At 35.2% G+C, this 20,097-nt stretch overlaps 1 long non-coding RNA gene across 2 annotated transcripts; it reads right to left on the bottom strand.

Moving 5' to 3' along the window:
- Positions 1 to 990: 990 nt before the first annotated feature.
- LOC114362286 (uncharacterized) lies at positions 991 to 18,570 on the bottom strand. 2 transcript variants are annotated; one of them, XR_003656663.1, is made up of 5 exons: positions 18,522 to 18,561; positions 17,821 to 17,877; positions 12,323 to 12,692; positions 1,157 to 1,411; positions 991 to 1,084 (listed from the first exon to the last, which is right to left on the bottom strand). It is a non-coding gene; the product is annotated as an uncharacterized LOC114362286 (long non-coding RNA). The 2 variants fall into 2 exon arrangements; XR_003656664.1 differs by lacking the exon at positions 17,821 to 17,877 and having other exon boundaries at positions 18,522 to 18,570.
- Positions 18,571 to 20,097: the final 1,527 nt, after the last annotated feature.

Raw genomic sequence — 20,097 nt, 5'->3', positions numbered from 1 at the left:
ATGACCGATGTAAAACCATGATTGATTAAAAAAAAAGTGACGTACGGTATTAATCAGTCAGGCCTTGAAAACATTTTCAAACAAAACTTCACACATGATTTTTGAACTGTACACAAATTATTAGCTGTTATTAGTCTATTTTATACCAATTGCCATTACTACTTGTAATGTAATAGGTATTTAAAAAACTCAAAAAAATATTTTATTCAACATACAAAAAAGTTGATATTTAAATTTAAAGAAAAACTGTTTTTTACATCTGCATACAATTTAAACAAACGTCAACAAAGTCAGATGCATTTTGGCATATTGCATAACGTTCAGAAATGTGAAGTTGTAAAAGTCAACCACGAATATTATTATAACTGTGATTTAAAATGATTTAAAATGATTGGACTTTAATCCAATCATTTTAAACAAAAAAAAATGTTACAATAAAATACCGTAAAATTACCCATGAGGACAATTTTGCAAAATAAAATCGCCTTGTAATATTTTGCCTGCAAAGTTTTTCCGGGAAATAAAATGCACTCTGTCTATGATCAGGCGTTAATATAATTTTACATACCTTTCAAAAAGGTAGCAAATTGCATTGTATACTTGTGTTGTCAGGTAAGATGCTGGGAGTCGTCGAGTGCAGGAAGAAGACAGTCCGTAAAAGTTGGAAGTCGAAAAAATCTCTATTTTGGGTACAGGCTTTTATCATCCCTCTAATACAATCTGTCTGTCAGTCTGCCTACTCGTTGTACCTAGTGTACCTAAAGCTAACGACAACTAAAAAGGGACTTACCATGAAATCCTCATCGTGTCCACCAGTCTTCTCATCACCTCAGGAACTTCTTCAACTTATCTCTTCTTATTTCTTCATACCGTCGACAGTGTTGCGTTTCGTTCGTTCGTTTCAGCCGAAAGACGTCCACTGCTAGATAAAGGTCTCCCCCAAGGTTTTCCACAAAGACCGGTCCTTCGCCGCCCGCATCCAGGCACCTTCTGCAACATTCTCCAGATCGTCGGTCCACCTAGTGGGAGGCCTATCCACACTTCGTCCTCCGGCTCGTGGTCGCCACTCAAGAATGCGAATTTTCTGAAAACATCTTGTTATAATTAGCAAAAGTTTTGCGTGTAGATAATAAAATGGCGCTTAAAAATATCATACCTGGTGCTCCCTCACCGAAATCATTGTCTTTTCAGCAGTTGTCTTGAGCTCCCCAATAGGTAGGCCCATGGGCGTACCCAGCTTCTGGCATAGGGGGGGCAAGTCAATTTTTTTAGGTCAGATAGTTTGACTTAGTTTTTTTAAAGCGACTTCCAGGGGGGGCAGCTGCACCCTCCTTGCCCCCCCCTGGGTACGCCCATAGGTAGGCCGCCCCCGTGCTCTCCAAGTCCCCAATAGGAAGGCCCCATAGAAGATCTGAAAGAAAAACCAAATAATTACCTTAAATTACCAATACCTAATTTAAAACTTAAAGAAAAAACCGCAATGTTTGTAAAAAACATTAGTACCTAATACCAAAACCGTTAGTATTTGTTTATAAAATGTATAAAACCGTAATGTATTTAATTTTTTTTTGTAAAAATAAATTTTGACTGACACCGTTTTTTATCGAAATTCAAAAATGAACCACAAATTAATCTTTATACGGATTTTACCCGTATAAAGTTAAAAAAAAAACTGTACTTACCTTCGTTACCTTTATCAAAACCATACCTAATTACCTAACCTGCATAAAGTTACCTTTATCAAAATCGTTACCTTTGTTATTGACTCATTATTTTACTTACCTAAATCATGAGTGTTACCTTCATCAAAACCATTTACCTTAGTTAATTAACGACCACATATTTTGCAAAAAAAAGAGAACTGTAAAATAACACCTATTAAAACTTCATAATGCAACCATCTTGGACGAATAAACGATAGATTGCCCAGTGTCATGTAGGACTTGAGTTCTTCCGTAGGTAAAGCACGACATAGGTATAAAAGTATGTTTTTTGAATAGTTATTAGATTTACGTAAATATAGTAAAGCGGTATTTTAAATCTAAGAAATCATAATATGGAAAACTTGTGAATTTACAAATTATAACAAAGCGACTGAAAGTTTTTGGATCTTTTCAATACCAATTTCATTTACGATACTAACCCAAGTAATCACTGAACTCACTTAACACACACTCACTAATCACTGAGGAATACACACTATTTCGCTCTTTGGAGTTCCTGATTATAAAATACCACCAAATATTATAAAATCAATAAACTCACTTATTTCACACACTCACTATTGAGGTACACTTAGGGCCTTATTTCAAACATGCGCGTTGAACACCTGTTTAAATTGACATAAGTATAGAAATGTAATTTTTAACCAATTTTGAACATGCGTTTAAGGTTTGTCATGGAGTCTTTCGTCAGAAAATCTTCAAAGGGAAAGGTTCATTCAACCAATTATTCTTTTTCTTTCAGATTCAAAGCCGAGTAGATAAACTTTAGTTTCGTTGTCTGTGACAATATTTTTTCAGTAAAATGTAGTCATTAATGTGGGTATTATGACCTGCATCTGTTCTGTTTTTCTAATATCGTAGTAGAGTCGTCCAGTCATCGGATAAATCAGGTGGCATCCAACGAGTCCAAAGTTTCTAATTCTTGAGTCGTACTCGTACATAGGTACACTTAGCTCATGCCAAAATATTATATTCTTTTTTCTGGTTCAATCAGTCGTGGTAAGGTACGAGTACCTATAGTATAAGTTTCAATAACATGTGTCGATTCTTCAGTCGGTTTTCACTTAAATCACATTCTTATTTGATTCACTGAACAATATACAGTACACGAGATAATCACTGTGAAAACTTTTCTTTTTAGCACTATTGCATATTAAAAAATCATTATCACCACACAGTTCACAACACCACGATGCCAGTGATGCCACAAAGTAAAAACAAATGATAATAATCACACAAACTAAACCTCATTCCGGAGAGATCACTTTTTATCATCACCTATGTGCACTTATGAAGCAATAAATAAATGATTATAATTATGATTAAATAAACAGTCGGAAACTTTTTCACGTTCAACAATTATTTGATTGACCGAGGGTCAAGCCCAAATCATTAAAGAAATCCACGCGAAGGTACAATAGGTACCTAACAGAAGTATCTAATTAGAAAAACATGCTTATGTAGGTATATGTCATGTTTGTATATATCGTTTTTCATTCAAATTAACTATATAAGAGTACATTCTTACACACCAGCATCGAGAGCCCTTCCAGTATCAATATCTATTTGGCGCTAGTTATGTACACGTAGCATCGAGAACTCACCCAGCATCAAGAGCCCATTTAGCATCAATATCTATTTGGCGCTGTTTACACGCAGCATCGAGAGCCCACCCAGCATCAATATCTATTTGGCGCTGTTTACACGCAGCATCGAGAGCCCATCCAGCTTCAATATCTATTTGGCGCCATTTACATCGAGAGCCCACCCCAGCGTCAATATCTATTTGGCGCTATTTACACGTAGCATCGAGAGCCCACCCAGCTTCAATATCTATTTGGCCCTTAGACACGCAGGAGCGAGAGCCCACCCAGCATCAATATCTATTTGGCGCTGTTTACACGCAGCATCGAGAGCCCACCCAGCATCAATATCTATTTGGCGCTGTTTACACGTAGCATCGAGAGCCCACCCAGCATCAATATCTATTTGGCGCCATTTACATCGATAGCCTACCCCAGCTTCAATATCTATTTGGCGCTAGTGGCACGCAGGATCGAGAGCCCATTCAGCATCAATATCTATTTGGCGCTGTTTACACGCAGCATCGAGAGCCTACCCAGCTTCAATATCTATTTGGCGCTAGTGACACGTAGGATCGAGAGCCCACCCAGCTTCAATATCTATTTGGCGCTGTTTACACGCAGCATCGAGAGCCCACCCAGCTTCAATATCTATTTGGCGCCATTTACATCGATAGCCTACCCAGCTTCAATATCTATTTGGCGCTAGTGACACGCAGGATCGAATTCAGAATTCATTCGAGAGCCTATCCAGCATCAATATCTATTTGGCGCTGTTTACACGCAGCATCGAGAGCCTACCCAGCTTCAATATCTATTTGGCGCTAGTAAACACGCAGGATCGGGAATATCAATATCTATTTGGCGCTAGTTACACGTAGCATCGAGGACCCACCCATCATCAATATCTATTTGGCGCTGTTTACACGCAGCATCCTTGCTAACATCATTTCTATCAGGTCCAGGGCAGCGGCACTGTCGTCTGAAATGCTCAAAGACGCAAATACTAATAATAAATATAAAATATTAAATAGATTTGTCTTAATTAACTTATTCTACATAATATTAATAATGAAATTAACTTATTCTACATATAATATTAATAACGAAATTAACTTATTCTACATAATATTAATAATGAAATTAACTTATTATACATATGTGCGTGCGCCCGCGCAACTTATTTCGATACACTGGGACACCAAAACGGTTGTGGTCGGCTGTGAAGAGAGACTGCAGAGATTTCATCCTTTTTATTTGTTCTTAATAATCTGCAATTTAAATAAAATAATGTCCTAATGGCTAAATTAACTTAAGTTTCTTATTAAAATAAACCTTAATTACTTAAAAAAAACTAATTTTCAAGCATTTATAAATTACTGATATTACTTACTTATTTCTTTGAGACACTAGACACTATAGAAATTATAATGTTCGAGGATCACCGGTGAGCTGCTAGGCGCCCAACGTGTTAACGCCGGCCGAATATTGCACTGCCTTTGGTAAGCACATCGCACTCATCAAGCTATAAGTCACTGTGCTATTGGAAGGACTCGCGGAAATGTACTTGCAGGTTATTATGAATAAATGACTGACCTTACGGTAGGACATCCTCACGTCACCGGGCAATCTATCGTTAAGGTATATACCTACCTATTCACTTATTTTATTTTTGTCTCCATTCCTCGTACCATTGAAAATATTCTCATAAATGTAAAGTATGCTGTAGTTTTTTATGTGGCCCGTTAATTATGTGATTTACCTGTCTGTTACCTTTATCAAACTTTACCTTTATCATGTTACCTTCATATAAACCTTTACCAAAATAAAAATAGGGCACGGTGTTTTAAAAGCTTCCGTCGTCAATTTGCGGCACGAAGCGCTGCAGCAGCTTCCAAAGTCATACCATAGGAACGGTAGAGTTGTTTACCCTTCAATGATAATAAATAAATTGTATTGTAACTATTACTTTTTTATCCCCAACGGGGAAGCTTTTGGCCTGTATCTCACTTCATGGTAAGTGATCATCAGGCCGAAGGTGGAAGCGAGCTTCACCCGGCATCCTCAACCACGGAGGAACTGGCTATCTCACCTCTAACTGCCGGAACACAACGATGCTGTTAACACTATTGTTATGGCGACAGACTTAGGTAAGATCGTGGTAGCTAGCCAGGCGGATTTAGAACAAGCCCTACCATCAACCAAACCGAACAGAAAAATCTGCCCCTATTGAAATCCGTAGTAACTTGTGACGTGTAAAGATGCTGTTCTATAAAGGGTTGCAGTTGCACATAAAGTCCTCTTATGAATAGCACCTCTATCTTTGCATAAACGTATGTGCAATGCAGATATTCCAACGTCATACTTACCCTAAAACACGAAGTGTGTCTTCCAATCTTGCAATGTTATGCTGTTTGACTTGAAGTATAGCTTGAAATAACCATCACTCAATCGTCACTTGTAACAGCTGATTGATTGTGTTGAATGACTGACACATCGATGTAATTTTTTTATTTAGTCCGTATCACGTAAAGCATGAAATTGTTGTACCGTGACGTAATAGCAATAAAACTAGCGGACTCTTAAGTTTTAGACACGGGATTAATCCCACCGCTCTACGCCGCAGCAATTGGGTGATTCTCCAGAAAGTCCTGCAAAAGATCACTTACCTTGTGTCACCACCAGCTTCTCCAGCACCTTCATATTATGAAACGACACGCATCATGTGATTTGATGATTTGATGTCCAAAAGATCACTTACCTTGTGTCACCACCAGCTTCTCCAGCCCCTTCATATTATGAAACGACACGCATCACGTGATTTGATGATTTGATGTCCAAAAGATCACTTACCTTGTGGCACCACCAGCTCCTCCAGCACCTTCATATTATGACAAGACGTGATTTGATGATTTGATGTCAGAGCACCTTCTGAGCCTCTTAGGCAGTCGATTTTTATGAGGTTGAAATTCTTTTTAAAATCCACACTTCGAATCTCCCATTCATTTTTTTTTAAATCTTATGATTATATGAATATCCTACTATTCCTACTTTTCTCGTAATATTATAATCCTACTTCCCGCTATCCTATCCTACTATCCTACTCCTACTAATATCCTATCCTACTATCCTACTCCTACTAATATCCTATCCTATTTCCTACTTAATATTATAAATGCGAAAGTTTGTGTGGATGTTTGGATGTTAACATGTATAACAAACATGTTTGTTATACATGTTAACATGATTTTGAAAAAACTTTACAGTATTATTGTTTATATAAAAAGACCCATCAATGTATGATATTTTGTACCTACCTACAATTGCAATAAACTAATTTGATTTCATTTCATTTGAAGAACTTTTTTAATCGAGGCCTATTAGTTAGCTGGTCATATAAATAAAAAAAAAACATGCAAGCATTCACAGCGAAGCTCATGCGATCACAAATAACATTCCCATTCACATTCCAGGCGACATGTATCAAGATAGGCATTCCCGAAACTACAAAATGATGATAAAGTTTACTCACAGAACTCGACGACGAAGAAGAGGGGGGAAACGGGGGGCTTGCACCATTATTGGACTATATCATTTAAAATTTAAAGAGACAGTCGACCCCAATAGAATTCGGTAATCTCGTAAACTGCAAGTAATAATTCGACCCGGGGTCGATGTGTGTGAGGGCAAGATTGCAAAGTTCTCTCGGAAGTCGACTGTAGAGAGAAAAAGAGTCGTAACTAATAGAATCTGGCAACCGCGTTAAATAATAAACGACGTTTGATAACAGCCGTCTCGACAAGGCCGTCATACAACACGCTGCCGTCGTTTTGGCGATTGCTATGCTCTCTCAGAAAACGATTTTCAATTACACATGATACTCGTTCGTGTTCAAATGGGGCGAAGTGATGTTATCAGAAAGAAATAATGAATTTAAAAGATCAAAATCAAATCAAAATCAAAATCAAAATCAAAATCAAAAATATTTATTCAGTTTAGACCACAAGTGGCACTTATGAACGTCAATAGAAAATAATAAAAAAAGAAAAAGGTAGCCCTTATGGGGCACTTTACATGTCTCCTTATCTTTTGGGCCCTACCAGCGCTTCGAGACAAACATATGGCAAGTGCTGAGAAGAAACGCCGGAACAAACTCAGTCACCNAATTTTAATTTTAACTAAAATGCTTATTTTACTTCAAAATCTTTTGTTTTTACTTGAAATCTAACTTGTCTTTATCAAAATTACAAATCTAGAGCCATTTTCAGTTTCGTTGTCAACGAAGCGTTGAATGGCGCGCCCGGAGAGGCTTAGTTCAAACGATCATAGCAAATGTTGTGATAGGGATAGAGACATGCAACTTTTGGTTTTACAAAGGTAATACGATAGAGAATAATACACAACAATAAAAACTACCTGTTATAGGGGCATTTTTTGGAGAAATTTATCAAATAACCAAAAAAACACGAATTTTTAAGCAGGTTTTTTTAAAAAAGTATCATTATTTATTACTTGTTGGCATTTTTTGTGTATTGTATGTATTTTTTTAGTATTGCCTGTTATTTAGCATTATTACTGTTTTTATTTTATCAGGATATACCGCTTAGTTTAAAAGTTATTACGTTTTCTTTACAATAAGTAATTGGAAGAAAAAAAATTCTATAAAAAATTAAAAAAAAATCTCAAAAAATTTTTGACCTCTTTTTTGTCGATAAAAATAGGTCTAGTTTCATCTATTTTCATATGTACACTTTAACGTGACTCACACTGTATATTGTTAAAAACAAAGCACTTCCGTATGCTTTGCTTAACAAAATTAATGAGCTACGTATATAAGATGTTTCTCCTATTTAATAATTAAACTTAATATACTTTTACTATTATTACTTACTTCAATACTAACTTAGCTACTTATTTATTAATTAGGCACTTTAATATCACAGATTATATAGTAAGACTTTGTATTGTCCGCTCTGTCTTTATACAGTGTGAGTCACGTTAAAGTGTACATATGAAAATAGATAAAACAAGACCTATTTTTATCGACAAAAAAGAGGTCAAAAATTTTTTGAGATTTTTTTTATTTTTTTAAAGAATTTTTTTTCTTCCAATTACTTATTGTAAAGAAAACGTAATAACTTTTAAACTAAGCGGTATATCCTGATAAAACAAAAACAGTAGTAATGCTAAATAACAGGCGATACTAAAAAAATACATAAAATACACAAAAAAGGCCAACAAATAATAAAAAATTATACTTTTTGAAAAAAATCTGCTTTAAAATTCGTGTTTTATTGGTTATTTGATAAATTTCTCCAAAAAATGCCCCTATAACCGAAAGTTTTTATTACTTTGTATTATTCTCTATCGTATTATCTTCGTAAAACCAAAAATCGCATGTCTCTATCCCTATCACAACGTTTGCAATGATCGTTTGAACTAAGCCTCTCCGGGCGCGCCATTCAACGCTTCGTTAACAACGAAACTGAAAATGGCTCTAGATTTGTAATTTTGATAAAGACAAGTTAGATTTCAAATAAAAACAAAAAATTTCGAAGTAAAATAAGCATTTTAGTTACAATTAAAATTGTCTCTACCTGTAGCGGAGAATAATGTTGTGGCAGGCCTTTGTTCAAACGATCATAGCAAATGTTGTGATAGGGATAGAGACATGCGATTTTTGGTTTTACAAAGATAATACGATAGAGAATAATACAAAGTAATAAAAACCACCTGTTATAGGGGCATCTTCTTGAGAAATTTATCAAATAACCAAAAAAATACGAATTTTTAAGCAGATGTTTTTCAAAAAGTGTCATTTTTTATTATTTGTTGGCATTTTCTGGGTATTTTATGTATTTTTTCAGTATCGTCTGTTATTTAGCATTATTACTGTTTTTATTTTATCAGGATATACCGCTTAGTTTAAAAGTTATTAAGTTTTTTTTACAACAAGTAATTGGAAGAAAAAAATTCTATAAAAAATTTAAAAAAACACTCAAAAATTTTTTGACCTCTTTTTTGTCGATAAAAATAGGTCTAGTTTCATCTATTTTCATATGTACACTTTAACGTGACTCACACTGTATAATACATCTTTTTTGTAAAAAGATGTACGATGTTACATCATACCCCAATATTTTGTTACAACTAACCCCAAAACTGTTACACTACATCGTACATAGATAAATTTTGATACCAAATAAAATACAGAAAGCTCCAATTAGTTGAAAGCAATTAAGTGAATTAAATGCTGTTGAATCATTGTTAAATAAAATAAAACAACAAGTTTACGAACGTAAAAATATACATTATCTGCAGACAATATAACGGTGGCACAGACCCACTCATTGTACCTCTTGGTATGATAGGGCATTGACTGTGAATGTGATCTTAAGACGCGNACTGACATGCATGGTGACATGTCAATGAAGTTTTCAGTTACTGTTGCCATTAAAAGAAATTAGTACCATTAGTTTTCCGCAACATGGCGAGGGTTTTTATGTTCCTGGTCAGGCTATACACACGGTCACACTGTTAACTATACATTTCCGTTTTTGCTCTCGTTCTCATCAAATGGTGATTCTTTGCGATAGAACGAGACGACACAACCGGCAATGGGTAGGTTATACTGTTGCCGATAGTACGTAAACCATAACGTTTACTTCATAACATTAATTTAACGGTGAATGATCTTCATTTCAAAAGAGCAGCAGTAGAAAGTTAGACTTACCAGTCTGATTGGCGATGGTCTTCAAACACTGCATCCACTCCTTGCTCTTGCGTTTGGTCCAGCACTTGATGACCATCTGCCTACTCTGGTTCAGGATCTGCAGCCCGTGGTTCAAGCCCGTCGAGTACAACCCACTCGATACTTCAAACCTTTGGTGTACAAATCCATTGATAATAAAGAGCTATAGAGCTGGGGCATATAAAGTTAGGGTTCTTTCAAATTAAACGTTTCCAGCAGGACGTCTGTCGTGCGTTTGCAAGACCGCACACTAAGGCTGAGTTGCACCACCTAACTTTGACCGTAATTATAACGATAACCGGTGCTTTTTGTATGGAGTTTGACAGATTTTTGACGTTTGTCAAAGTTAAAGTAAGATGGTGCAACCCAGCCTAACTATTGGTAATTGTCAATTTTATTCCGACGCAGTTGTCATACAATTTACCGTGTGCGGTCCTGTACGAAAAACGTCGGGCTCACGGCCGAATACTGAAACGCCATTTAAATATTTGACGGCTTCTCANCCAATAGCATCTTTTTTCTCCTGCCAAGCATCGAAAATGTGTTTGATAAGAGCAACCCCTGCATCGGTCGTACTTTTCCCTTTTGTGAACCCATATTGTTTTTCATGAAACAGTTTATTTAAGTCAGTTAAAGTAAGTAACGTAGTAAACAGTTTATTCAAGACAGATCAGTGCCTAAACATGAAATTCAGCACAGTGTGCTATGGACAGAGCTAAGAGCTGTTCCACTGATGTCAGTCATGAGCAGTCTGCCCATCATATCTTGTGGGAGTGTGATCTTTAGAAAAATGAACGTGACATAATGCTTAATTCAATAATATCTGTTTCTGCAATTTATTACACCGAACTTGTCGCAACAAGGAAAAAATTTCGTGCTTAAGCGATTTTCTGAAAAATATTATTGGCAGGCAACTAGTTAATTGCTCATAAGATAGGTCCCCGTTATTTTATATTTATTGTCCGTGGTGCATATCTTTTCTTAAAGGTTATTAAACTTTTGTTTGTCACCTGTTACCCGCTTTGCAATGGAGGGAAGTCGAACCTTAACTTCGAACTCCTCCTATGTTCTTCTGATTAATTTTGTTGCGGGTCCAATGACAGTTTAACTTTTTCCCGGGACAAACTTGACCTTCATTGACCTGGTTGGGTTTTTATTGGCGGTCAAGGTCAAGCTGTAGATCCTGGCTACACAGGAGTTGCAGCGGTGGGAACAAGCGGTAAGAATAGTTCCGTATGGACAGAGCTGTGTTCGATGTTTTTACCCGACTGCGTCAGAAGGAGGGTTATGTTTTTTATAAGACTGAATGTTAAATGAGGAGATCAGTAAACGAATTAAAGTAATTGACATAGGTTGATGGATCAGCAAGTTGAACAGAAAGGGAGAGAGAGACGATTGGGCAGACAGGTACCGGAATGGAGGCCACGTATTAGCGCAGAGTAAGATATCTACCCACAAGGTGGACAAATGACCTAATAAAGATTGTAAAAAGGAACTGGATGCAATACACCGCTACCAATCTGGATAATACGGGGAGGCGTATGGTCCACGGTGGACTGAGTTGATAATGACGATGATTAAAGATCTAGTATATGTTGGAAATGAACCCTTAAAAATGGAGAAGCCACCATAAATGATCAAACTGTATCATTTGTAAGCGAGAGACGAATCCAATAGAACGCGGCAATCAAGTAAAAAGAAACGACGTCTAAAACAGCCGTCTCGACGCTCCTTGGCTGGCAACAAGCTGCCGTCGTTTTGGGCAGTTGCTAAACTCTCTCAGAAAACGACTCAAAATAAAAAATAAAAATAGGAGGAAAGGTGCATCAAAATATTTTATACAGCTTATCAGTTTTAGTTTTTAGATCAAACAAAAAGTTTTAATTCTACGGTCCAAATACAACAACTTTCCCCAAGGGATTTCATATTTAAATTTTACAAAAAGAAATTAACCTTGCCATACAAATTGTCATCAGTAATCAGTGAATTAGTATGGGGACGTAATTTTTTTTTTGAGAATTCGAATATTTTTTTTGTAGAATATATGTTGCAGTTGAGTAGTAGAATCAATAATTTTTGTTTGATTCTAACTTAAAGTGACACCCTGTATATGGACATATAATACATAAAATACATATCATATAAAAAGAAAAATACAATAAGTACGTCATATACATAATAAGGTCGGTCGTTGCCAATAGAACCCGGCAATCATGTGATAAAAGGCAAGATTGCTAAATTCTCTCGGAAATCAACCTTCGTACCTTAATATCTTCTTCTTCTACGAGGCCGCATCCAAGGGACGTGCATAGCTGCCACTCCTTCCAGCAGTTGCCACTACTCCAGTAGTTGCCATTGCCCCAGTAGTTGTCTCTTCTTTAATGGTTGCCACTGCTCTAGCGATTGCCGTTTTCCTGGTAGCGCTTCTGTAGTAATGGTTACACCTCCAGGAGTTGCTGTTATTCTAGTAGTTGCCACTCTCCAAAAGTTGTCGCTGCTCCAGTAGTTGCCATCCCTTTAGTAGTGACCATTCCTCCAGGGGTTGCTACTTCTCTAGTAGTGGCTAGTCCTCCAATAGTTGCAGCTGCTGTAGTAGTTGCTCTTGCTCGTTGTACTGCTTGCCCGTCGCCCGAACTGTAAGTGTTTGGAAATTTAGTTATTTGGAAGATTAGTGGCCTATAAGAATAGGCAAATTCTCAAGGGACCCCTGCTCTACCATTTTATTTTGGTGTCAACGTATTGAATCGTAGTTTTTTTCTTGTTTTCCACCTAAATAAAAATCTGACTGCGCCTTTAAATGCAATTGTGGTCTACGTGACAACTATAAAATTGAAATTAAATCAACATCGAGAACGTTAATTCTCTTGAAAATACATTGATGGTAGGTACCTAATTTTTTACTAAAACTGCCTATGTAATCTAAGATTAAGTTTTTGTTTGTATGATTTTGTCCGCTTAAGATCGGCTTCCGCACTGCGCTTTTGAGTTTATTGTAAAAAGTTGCGTGTTGAACAGCAATTTCAAATAATGACATTTCCATACTAAACGGTGTTTAACTTTGTATAAGAAAAAAAAAATCTTATAAAGATACACAATTCATGAATAATTTTGTAACAATAACAAATTATTTAATAAAAGCAAACACAATATTAAATATAATAGTTACTACAACTAAGTTTAGATAGGTGCATAAAAATACATAGGTAGGTAATCTGGTTTGCTGGTTTTGTTGTTGAACTCGCTCGAATCCCCTTTCTCAAGTAGATGACAAGAATGATAGTAAAACTTCTTGTCATCTTCTTGAGAAAGGAAATCCTTGCAAGTTTTGTCTTCTGTCTTCTCACGCGTTCTTCTTCATTGAAATTTTAACTGTATAGTAACACATTTGGTAAAAAAAAGTATCCGTTCTTCGATTGTCGGAACTTGCTTAAATGTCCAACTCAGAAAGATGATAGGAGTGACATAAAAAAACCTCTTATCATCTTCTTGAGAAAGAGAAATCTTTGCAAGTGAGCACATTTGGTGCAAGTTTAAAGGACAGTACATTTATCAACCTGGAAAGGGATCGTAACCGTATCAACTTGAGGCGGTCAGTATTCTGTATGAAACTCCATTTGCAACACACATTTATCCGCACTGTAAACGCCTCTATAGTTCCAAACTACTGAACTGTCCTATCCCTGACATTGACAGTGGGGCGCCACCGTCAATACCGGATCGCTGGTTCCGATTTTTGCCATGTTGGAAACCATAATTATAGCGATGGTAGCGCCCCTCTGTCATTGAGTTTGGTGGGACAGTTCAGCGTGGGTCATCTATACTCGCGATTGACAGCGCGCTAAAGGCGATGACAGCTCGCGAAAGGCGATACGGTGTTGATCCCTTTCCCAGTTGATAAGTCTGTTATGAGCTTAAAATTAGAACGGTGTAGTCAATTTAGACAACATAGAAATATACTCGTACATTTTCCTAATCAGTGATAATTTCCTTCGTTGTAGTGTGCGAGCTCGCCTGGATCCGCTTCCTCAAGTAGATGACAAGAAAGACAACAAACTTCTTGTCATCTTCTTGAGAAAGAGGATACGTGCAAGTGATATCTTCTTTACTTCATCTTGGTAGTTCTCTTGCTGCAGTAATTCTTCATTTCGTTCTTCTTAAAGATGAACTCGCTTGAATCCCCTAGCTCAAGGAAACGACAAGTGTGATAATAAACTTCTTGTCATCTTCTTGAGAAGGGAGATTATTGCAAGAGTTGTCTTCTTTCTTCTCTCTTCATTTGACTTTAAGAAGGAACATACATTAGGTACTATCGGCAACAGTGTTAACTATCCATTGCCGGTCATATCGTCTCAATCTATCGCGAATAATCACCATTTGATTAGAGCGAGAGCAGAGATAAATGGATAGTTAACACTGTGGACGATAGTACTTACAAAAAATATTATAGTTACCCACATAAAAATAGTATAACAAATTTTTAAGGGCCGATCAGCACTATGGAAATCACCCTTTGAAAGACAATTTTAGTGTGAGGTTTGTATCATTTTTCATTTGTTTCATTTTTCTGATGCGCCTGCTAGAACCCCCTATTTCAAGAAAAAGGCAAGAATGATAGTAAACTTCTTGTCATCTTCTTGAGAATGGGGATCGTAGCAAGTGATATCTTCTGTCTTCTATGTTGCACGTGTGGTGTTTCATTCTTCATTTATGTTTCGTTTAAGATGCACTCGCTTGAATCCCCTAACTCAAGGAAACGACAAGTGTGATAATAAACTTCTTGTCATCTTCTTGAGAAAGGAGATTTTTGCAAGTAGTGTCTTCTATCTTCTTTTTAAGTTAAGTTGGTAGGGTTAAAATTGTTTATAGAAATAAGCATTCTTTAGAAAAAGAATTAATTTTTAACTAAATAAATAATAATAAAAGGAACAATCTTTCTGCTACCGTCTTTCCTGAGCACTATTCACTCTCGACTTGACGATGTCGGGATCATTCGGTCGGCGGATGACCCGGCCATAATCAAGGGCAGAGTCAATATGCACATACAGGTAAGGTATGCACCATCCTACGCTGCATGTCACTTTTTAACATGAAGTGTGATTGTGGTCATGTACCAGCCTTTTTCTGCTTAAAACACTCAATTTAAGTTTCGTTCTTCCTATAGCTGTACTCGCTTGAAACCCCTACCTCAAGAAAAGGTCAAGAATGATAGGAAACTTCTTGTCATCTTCTTGAGAAGGGGGATCCTTGCAGTGACATATTCTGTTTTCTCTTTTGAAAATCTTCACGTACTGTTTCTCCATTTATGTTTCGTTCTTCCTAAAGTTGCACTCGCTTTAATCCCCTTTTTCAAGGAAACGACAAGAGTGATAATAAACTTCTTGTCATCTTCTTGAGAAGGGGGATTTTAGCAAGTGATTTCTTCTGTCTTCTTCTCTTGTCTTATTAATGTTTGAAGTTGTGAGGTTTATTGACACTAGCATCGTCTTTTACTTTTTAATAGCGTACGGTTTTTTACGTTGCATTTGCTTGAATTCTCTTTCTCAAGAAATGATAAGAGTGATCAATTGTCATCTGCTCATCATATTCTTAAGAAAGAGGACCCTCGCACATATATTTTTTATTCTCCCTTCATGGGGTATCTAATTTAGCTAAAATATGAATTATTTAATCAGCTAAGATATAATTATTATTGCTGTATAATTTTCTTGGTAATGTAAACACACAAAATAAATACTGATTACCAGTAAACTAATGTAACATTTCGTTAGATCGCACATAATCGAATAATCGAGGATTAAAAAGTTTAGGGTCATACATTAAGCCCAGCCTAGGCGCAAACCACCGACTTTTAGTTGGCCGATAGTTGAGCCCTAAATAAGTAAGTATCAGATATAATAAACAAGATATACTTATAAATTACTCTTACAAAATTGCATAATATAATATGTATAATATTTACAAGCAATGTTTAATATTACCTTAGATATCATTTTGCCACTAGCATAAAAGTAAAACTGTTTGTCCGACTGCTACTGTTATTTACTTTTTAGAGTTGTGTTATTTGGCAGCTGCGATACAAGCGTGAGCTTAGTGCAGAAGCCGCTGAAAATGTTATGTCTGACTACTTCTTAGAAATAAAGCTATTATTTATTAAATGATAATACACCTTTTTAACTGCGAAGTTATTAATATAATAAAATATATCATCATTTAATACACAGTCACATAATACAATGGTAAAAAAAAAATCTTATGCAGAACTAGGCAGTTATTTGACCGTAATCATACTTGATGTTATGTGAGATGCAGTCTAGGATGGTACTTACATATTATTTAATTTTGTAGTTAAATATAAATTATTCAAAGTTAGAACAGAGTTACCATGAGTTACCATAGCCATATTGAACAAGTTTCCACGACATGAAAATGTGAACTGAATAACTACCTACATGGAAAAAAATAACAAACGAATTAAAATACAAATTAAAAAGTTTCACTTGAGTCAGCAAAAGCACAGCTATTATTTTCATACTGAATATAAATTGGCACAAATTCACTTTACACATTATTAGCATGTTCTATTTCACGATACTGAAATTCGAATTCCCGATACCACCTGTAGCTTTCAGGCTGTATTTAAATTAAGTTTTCGGGACTCACAGCTGAACAAGCTGACCTATGTTGACACATTTAAATATTTTTACCCCTAAAGATAAATTTATTGCCAAGTAATTTCAGGTTGTAGTTAATTACAAATTTTATTAAAATAATGATAACATCTTACTAAATTGAAACTACTACATAATATTTGAAATATAATGTCCCTATAGTTATGTATGTAGTATGTAGAGACGACTTTTACAGGTTATATCTACTACACATGATAATTCATTCATCACAAATCAATGAAATATTCATTATCTAATATAATAAATTGTCTATAATTAAATCAGTTATAAGTTTTAGCAGCATAATGTTTAATGATAAGATAAGATCTAGCATAGCATTAGTCTAGAAATGTAAATTATGACATGTTTAGCTAAGTTTTGTATGAGTGAATTAGAAATGTCAATTCTAAGATTACTAACTTTAAAAAGTGCATTTATAAAAAACCACTAAGTTTGTTTAATTTAAGTGAAGCAAAAATGACTGCGTAAGTATATTTTTTTCAATATTCGTGTATATTTGGTCCAATATCGGGGTAAAAGTCCCAAGCTGGCAACTCCTACTCGAATTTGCAAAAGTGCGCATGTGCGGTGCCGAGCCATGCGGTCGATATGCCGAGGCGATGCGAAAGGCGGACATATTGTGTAGCCCATACTACTAGCTGTGTCCATGGAAGTGATTTGTTTGAGAGCTAGGCTTTTAGCTGTGATTGTGAAGTGATTATAGGCTAATTCTAGAGTTTAGTGAGTTAAAAAAGTTAAGGATGACAAGAACGGGTTGGCAAAAGTAGAGACGACTCCCCAATTTTGGGCTTTTGATAATTATTTAACGCGGTTTTACTTTATAGTCATTTCATAATGCAAGTGATTTGTTCCTGAAAAAGGGATTTGTTTGCACAATGGAGTAAGTATCCTTCAAGTACTAATTTTATTATTCCATAAAAATTAAAAATAATTTAATAAGTGAAAAGTCAATTTTGGTACATGAAGATTTGAACTTTTTTTTGCCAACTAGTCCTTGAGGATAGTCTATTGTTTTTATTTTGTTATTTTTTTTATATTTCGTAGTTGCTAAAATATTTTCTGCTACGACTTACTGTATCCAAAACTTTTCATAGATGAGCTTTTATTCGTCTAATCAAAGTTCCATTTAACTGTAATGTTGCATAATTTATTGTGAGATACCTTTCGCTTTGCAATTATAATGTATTTTATGATGAAGTATTTTGACAATCTTTTTAAAAGTTTGTTTAAAAATCGCTCAGAGGTTTATCATTGTTAAAACACGGGAGGTTCAATGAGTTATTTCTTATATTAACATAATGTAGTATGCGCCAATAGAAATTGACAAACTTGCGAAAAAGTTGTCTCAAACACTAACATCGAATGTGTGTCGTAATTTGTAATGAAATAGGCAATGTAGAGATTGCTAAGTAGGTAACCGTTGTACCAAAGAATAACAAAACAGCGTTTTAGTTAAATGATTTATTGCTTCTGCTTAGGTATCAAATGGTGTCTATGTCGCAAAACTTAAATGTTTTGATTTTTTAAACGGTAGAGTTGGGTCGTATTTTAGTACCGTTATACCAAAGAATAACAAAACAGCGTTTTAGTTAAATGATATTGCTTCTGCTTATCAAATGGTGTCTATGTCGCAAAACTTAAATGTTTTGATTTTTTAAACGGTAGAGTTGGGTCTTATTTTAGTAGGTATATATACTTTAATCAGTTATCAAATTCTGTTGGCGCAAACTGCACAAAAATTACTAAGTCTGTTTCTTATCAAGTACTGGCTTACCTGTTTGTGCTGTGTAACTTGAGTCTCCATTCACTTCGCCGCGCCGCGCCCGACGCGCGACGGTGCGCCACACTGTTTGAAGGCACAAAATCGGACATTCATCGTTTTGCAGTTTTAGTAAGGTAACAATCATACAAATGCACGACTTTAAACTACCAGATTTACATCTTTTTTATTTTCAAAATATTTTTTTTTATTTCCTCAAAGAAATCATCAAAAATCAGAATACACATAAACCCGAAATTAAATGCGTAATAAATGCCTCTCTAACACGCTCGCTTCGGTTTGCTGGTTGCTTTTAGCGATTTATTCCCGTTTAATTAAATAACTGAAATTCACTATTTTTTTCATTCCCGTTTTTCATTACTCCGGCCGGAAGAGTGATGACAGGGGGAATAAAAACATAGCAAATCCTGATTATTTAATTAAATTCCCGTTGTCTTCACTAGCCGGGATGGAGACAACGGAATTAAACCCCCTTCTGCGACCAGCCTCTGCGAGCAGCTTTAAAATCGCACTAGCATTGGGCAGACAAGTACCACGACGGAGAGACCACGGTGAGTCGGGATTCAACTAAATGCTTATCAATAAGTTTTCTTTTTTTTTTAAATAATAACACAATGGATTTAAAATTTTTCCTAGTAACGAGGTTCGGAAAATTGAAAATTGGTACTTTGACTTTCAGGAAAATGTAATCATGTTTTTGAATTTAGATTCTATATTCGGATGTTTAAAAATCGAAATATTCATTAGTTTTTATTCGAAATTGCACTGTATTTTTACATTTTTGTGTCTCTTATTTTAATTGAATCCCTATTTTCGATTTTCCTATTTTATTATTTTCTTTTATTTATAAATATAGCGTATCTAAATGATATAAATACATTGGCTAGATCTTTGCCTAATTTATTATAGGGAGGGCCTTGTAACTATTTTTAAAAGTAATGGCATATTGGTATATCTTGTCTTGAAATAAATAAGCCATTATCACTAACTAAATTGTTCTTCTAATGAAGTCTAGTTTGAAAAAATATCAAATCTTCAGAATTATTACTTTTTCTTCCAAAAAGTAACTGTCACAATGAACCCGAGTCTGGGGTTTGTCGTAACATCCATTGAGGCATATAGTAACAACAATAAAGACAAGAATTTTACCCATTTAATACAGTGTGAGTCACGTTAAAGTGTACATATGAAAATAGATAAAACTAGACCTATTTTTATCGACAAAAAAGAGGTCAAAAAATTTTTGAGATTTTTTTTTAATTTTTTATAGAATTTTTTTTCTTCCAATTACTTATTGTAAAGAAAACGTAATAACTTTTAAACTAAGCAGTATATCCTGATAAAATAAAAACAGTAATAATGCTAAATAACAGGCGATACTAAAAAAATACATACAATACACAAAAAATGCCAAAAAATAATAAAAAATGATACTTTTTGAAAAAAATCTGCTTAAAAATTCGTGTTTTTTTGGTTATTTGATAAATTTCTCCAAAAAATGCCCCTATAACAGGTGGTTTTTATTGTTGTGTATTATTTTCTATCGTATTACCTTTGTAAAACCNTTAAA

This window comes from Ostrinia furnacalis, unplaced genomic scaffold (assembly GCF_004193835.3).
Source record: "Ostrinia furnacalis isolate ACB-3 unplaced genomic scaffold, ASM419383v2 OfSCF0389, whole genome shotgun sequence".
Classification (NCBI taxonomy): domain Eukaryota; kingdom Metazoa; phylum Arthropoda; class Insecta; order Lepidoptera; family Crambidae; genus Ostrinia; species Ostrinia furnacalis.
This window is presented reverse-complemented; position numbering and strand designations above follow the sequence as displayed.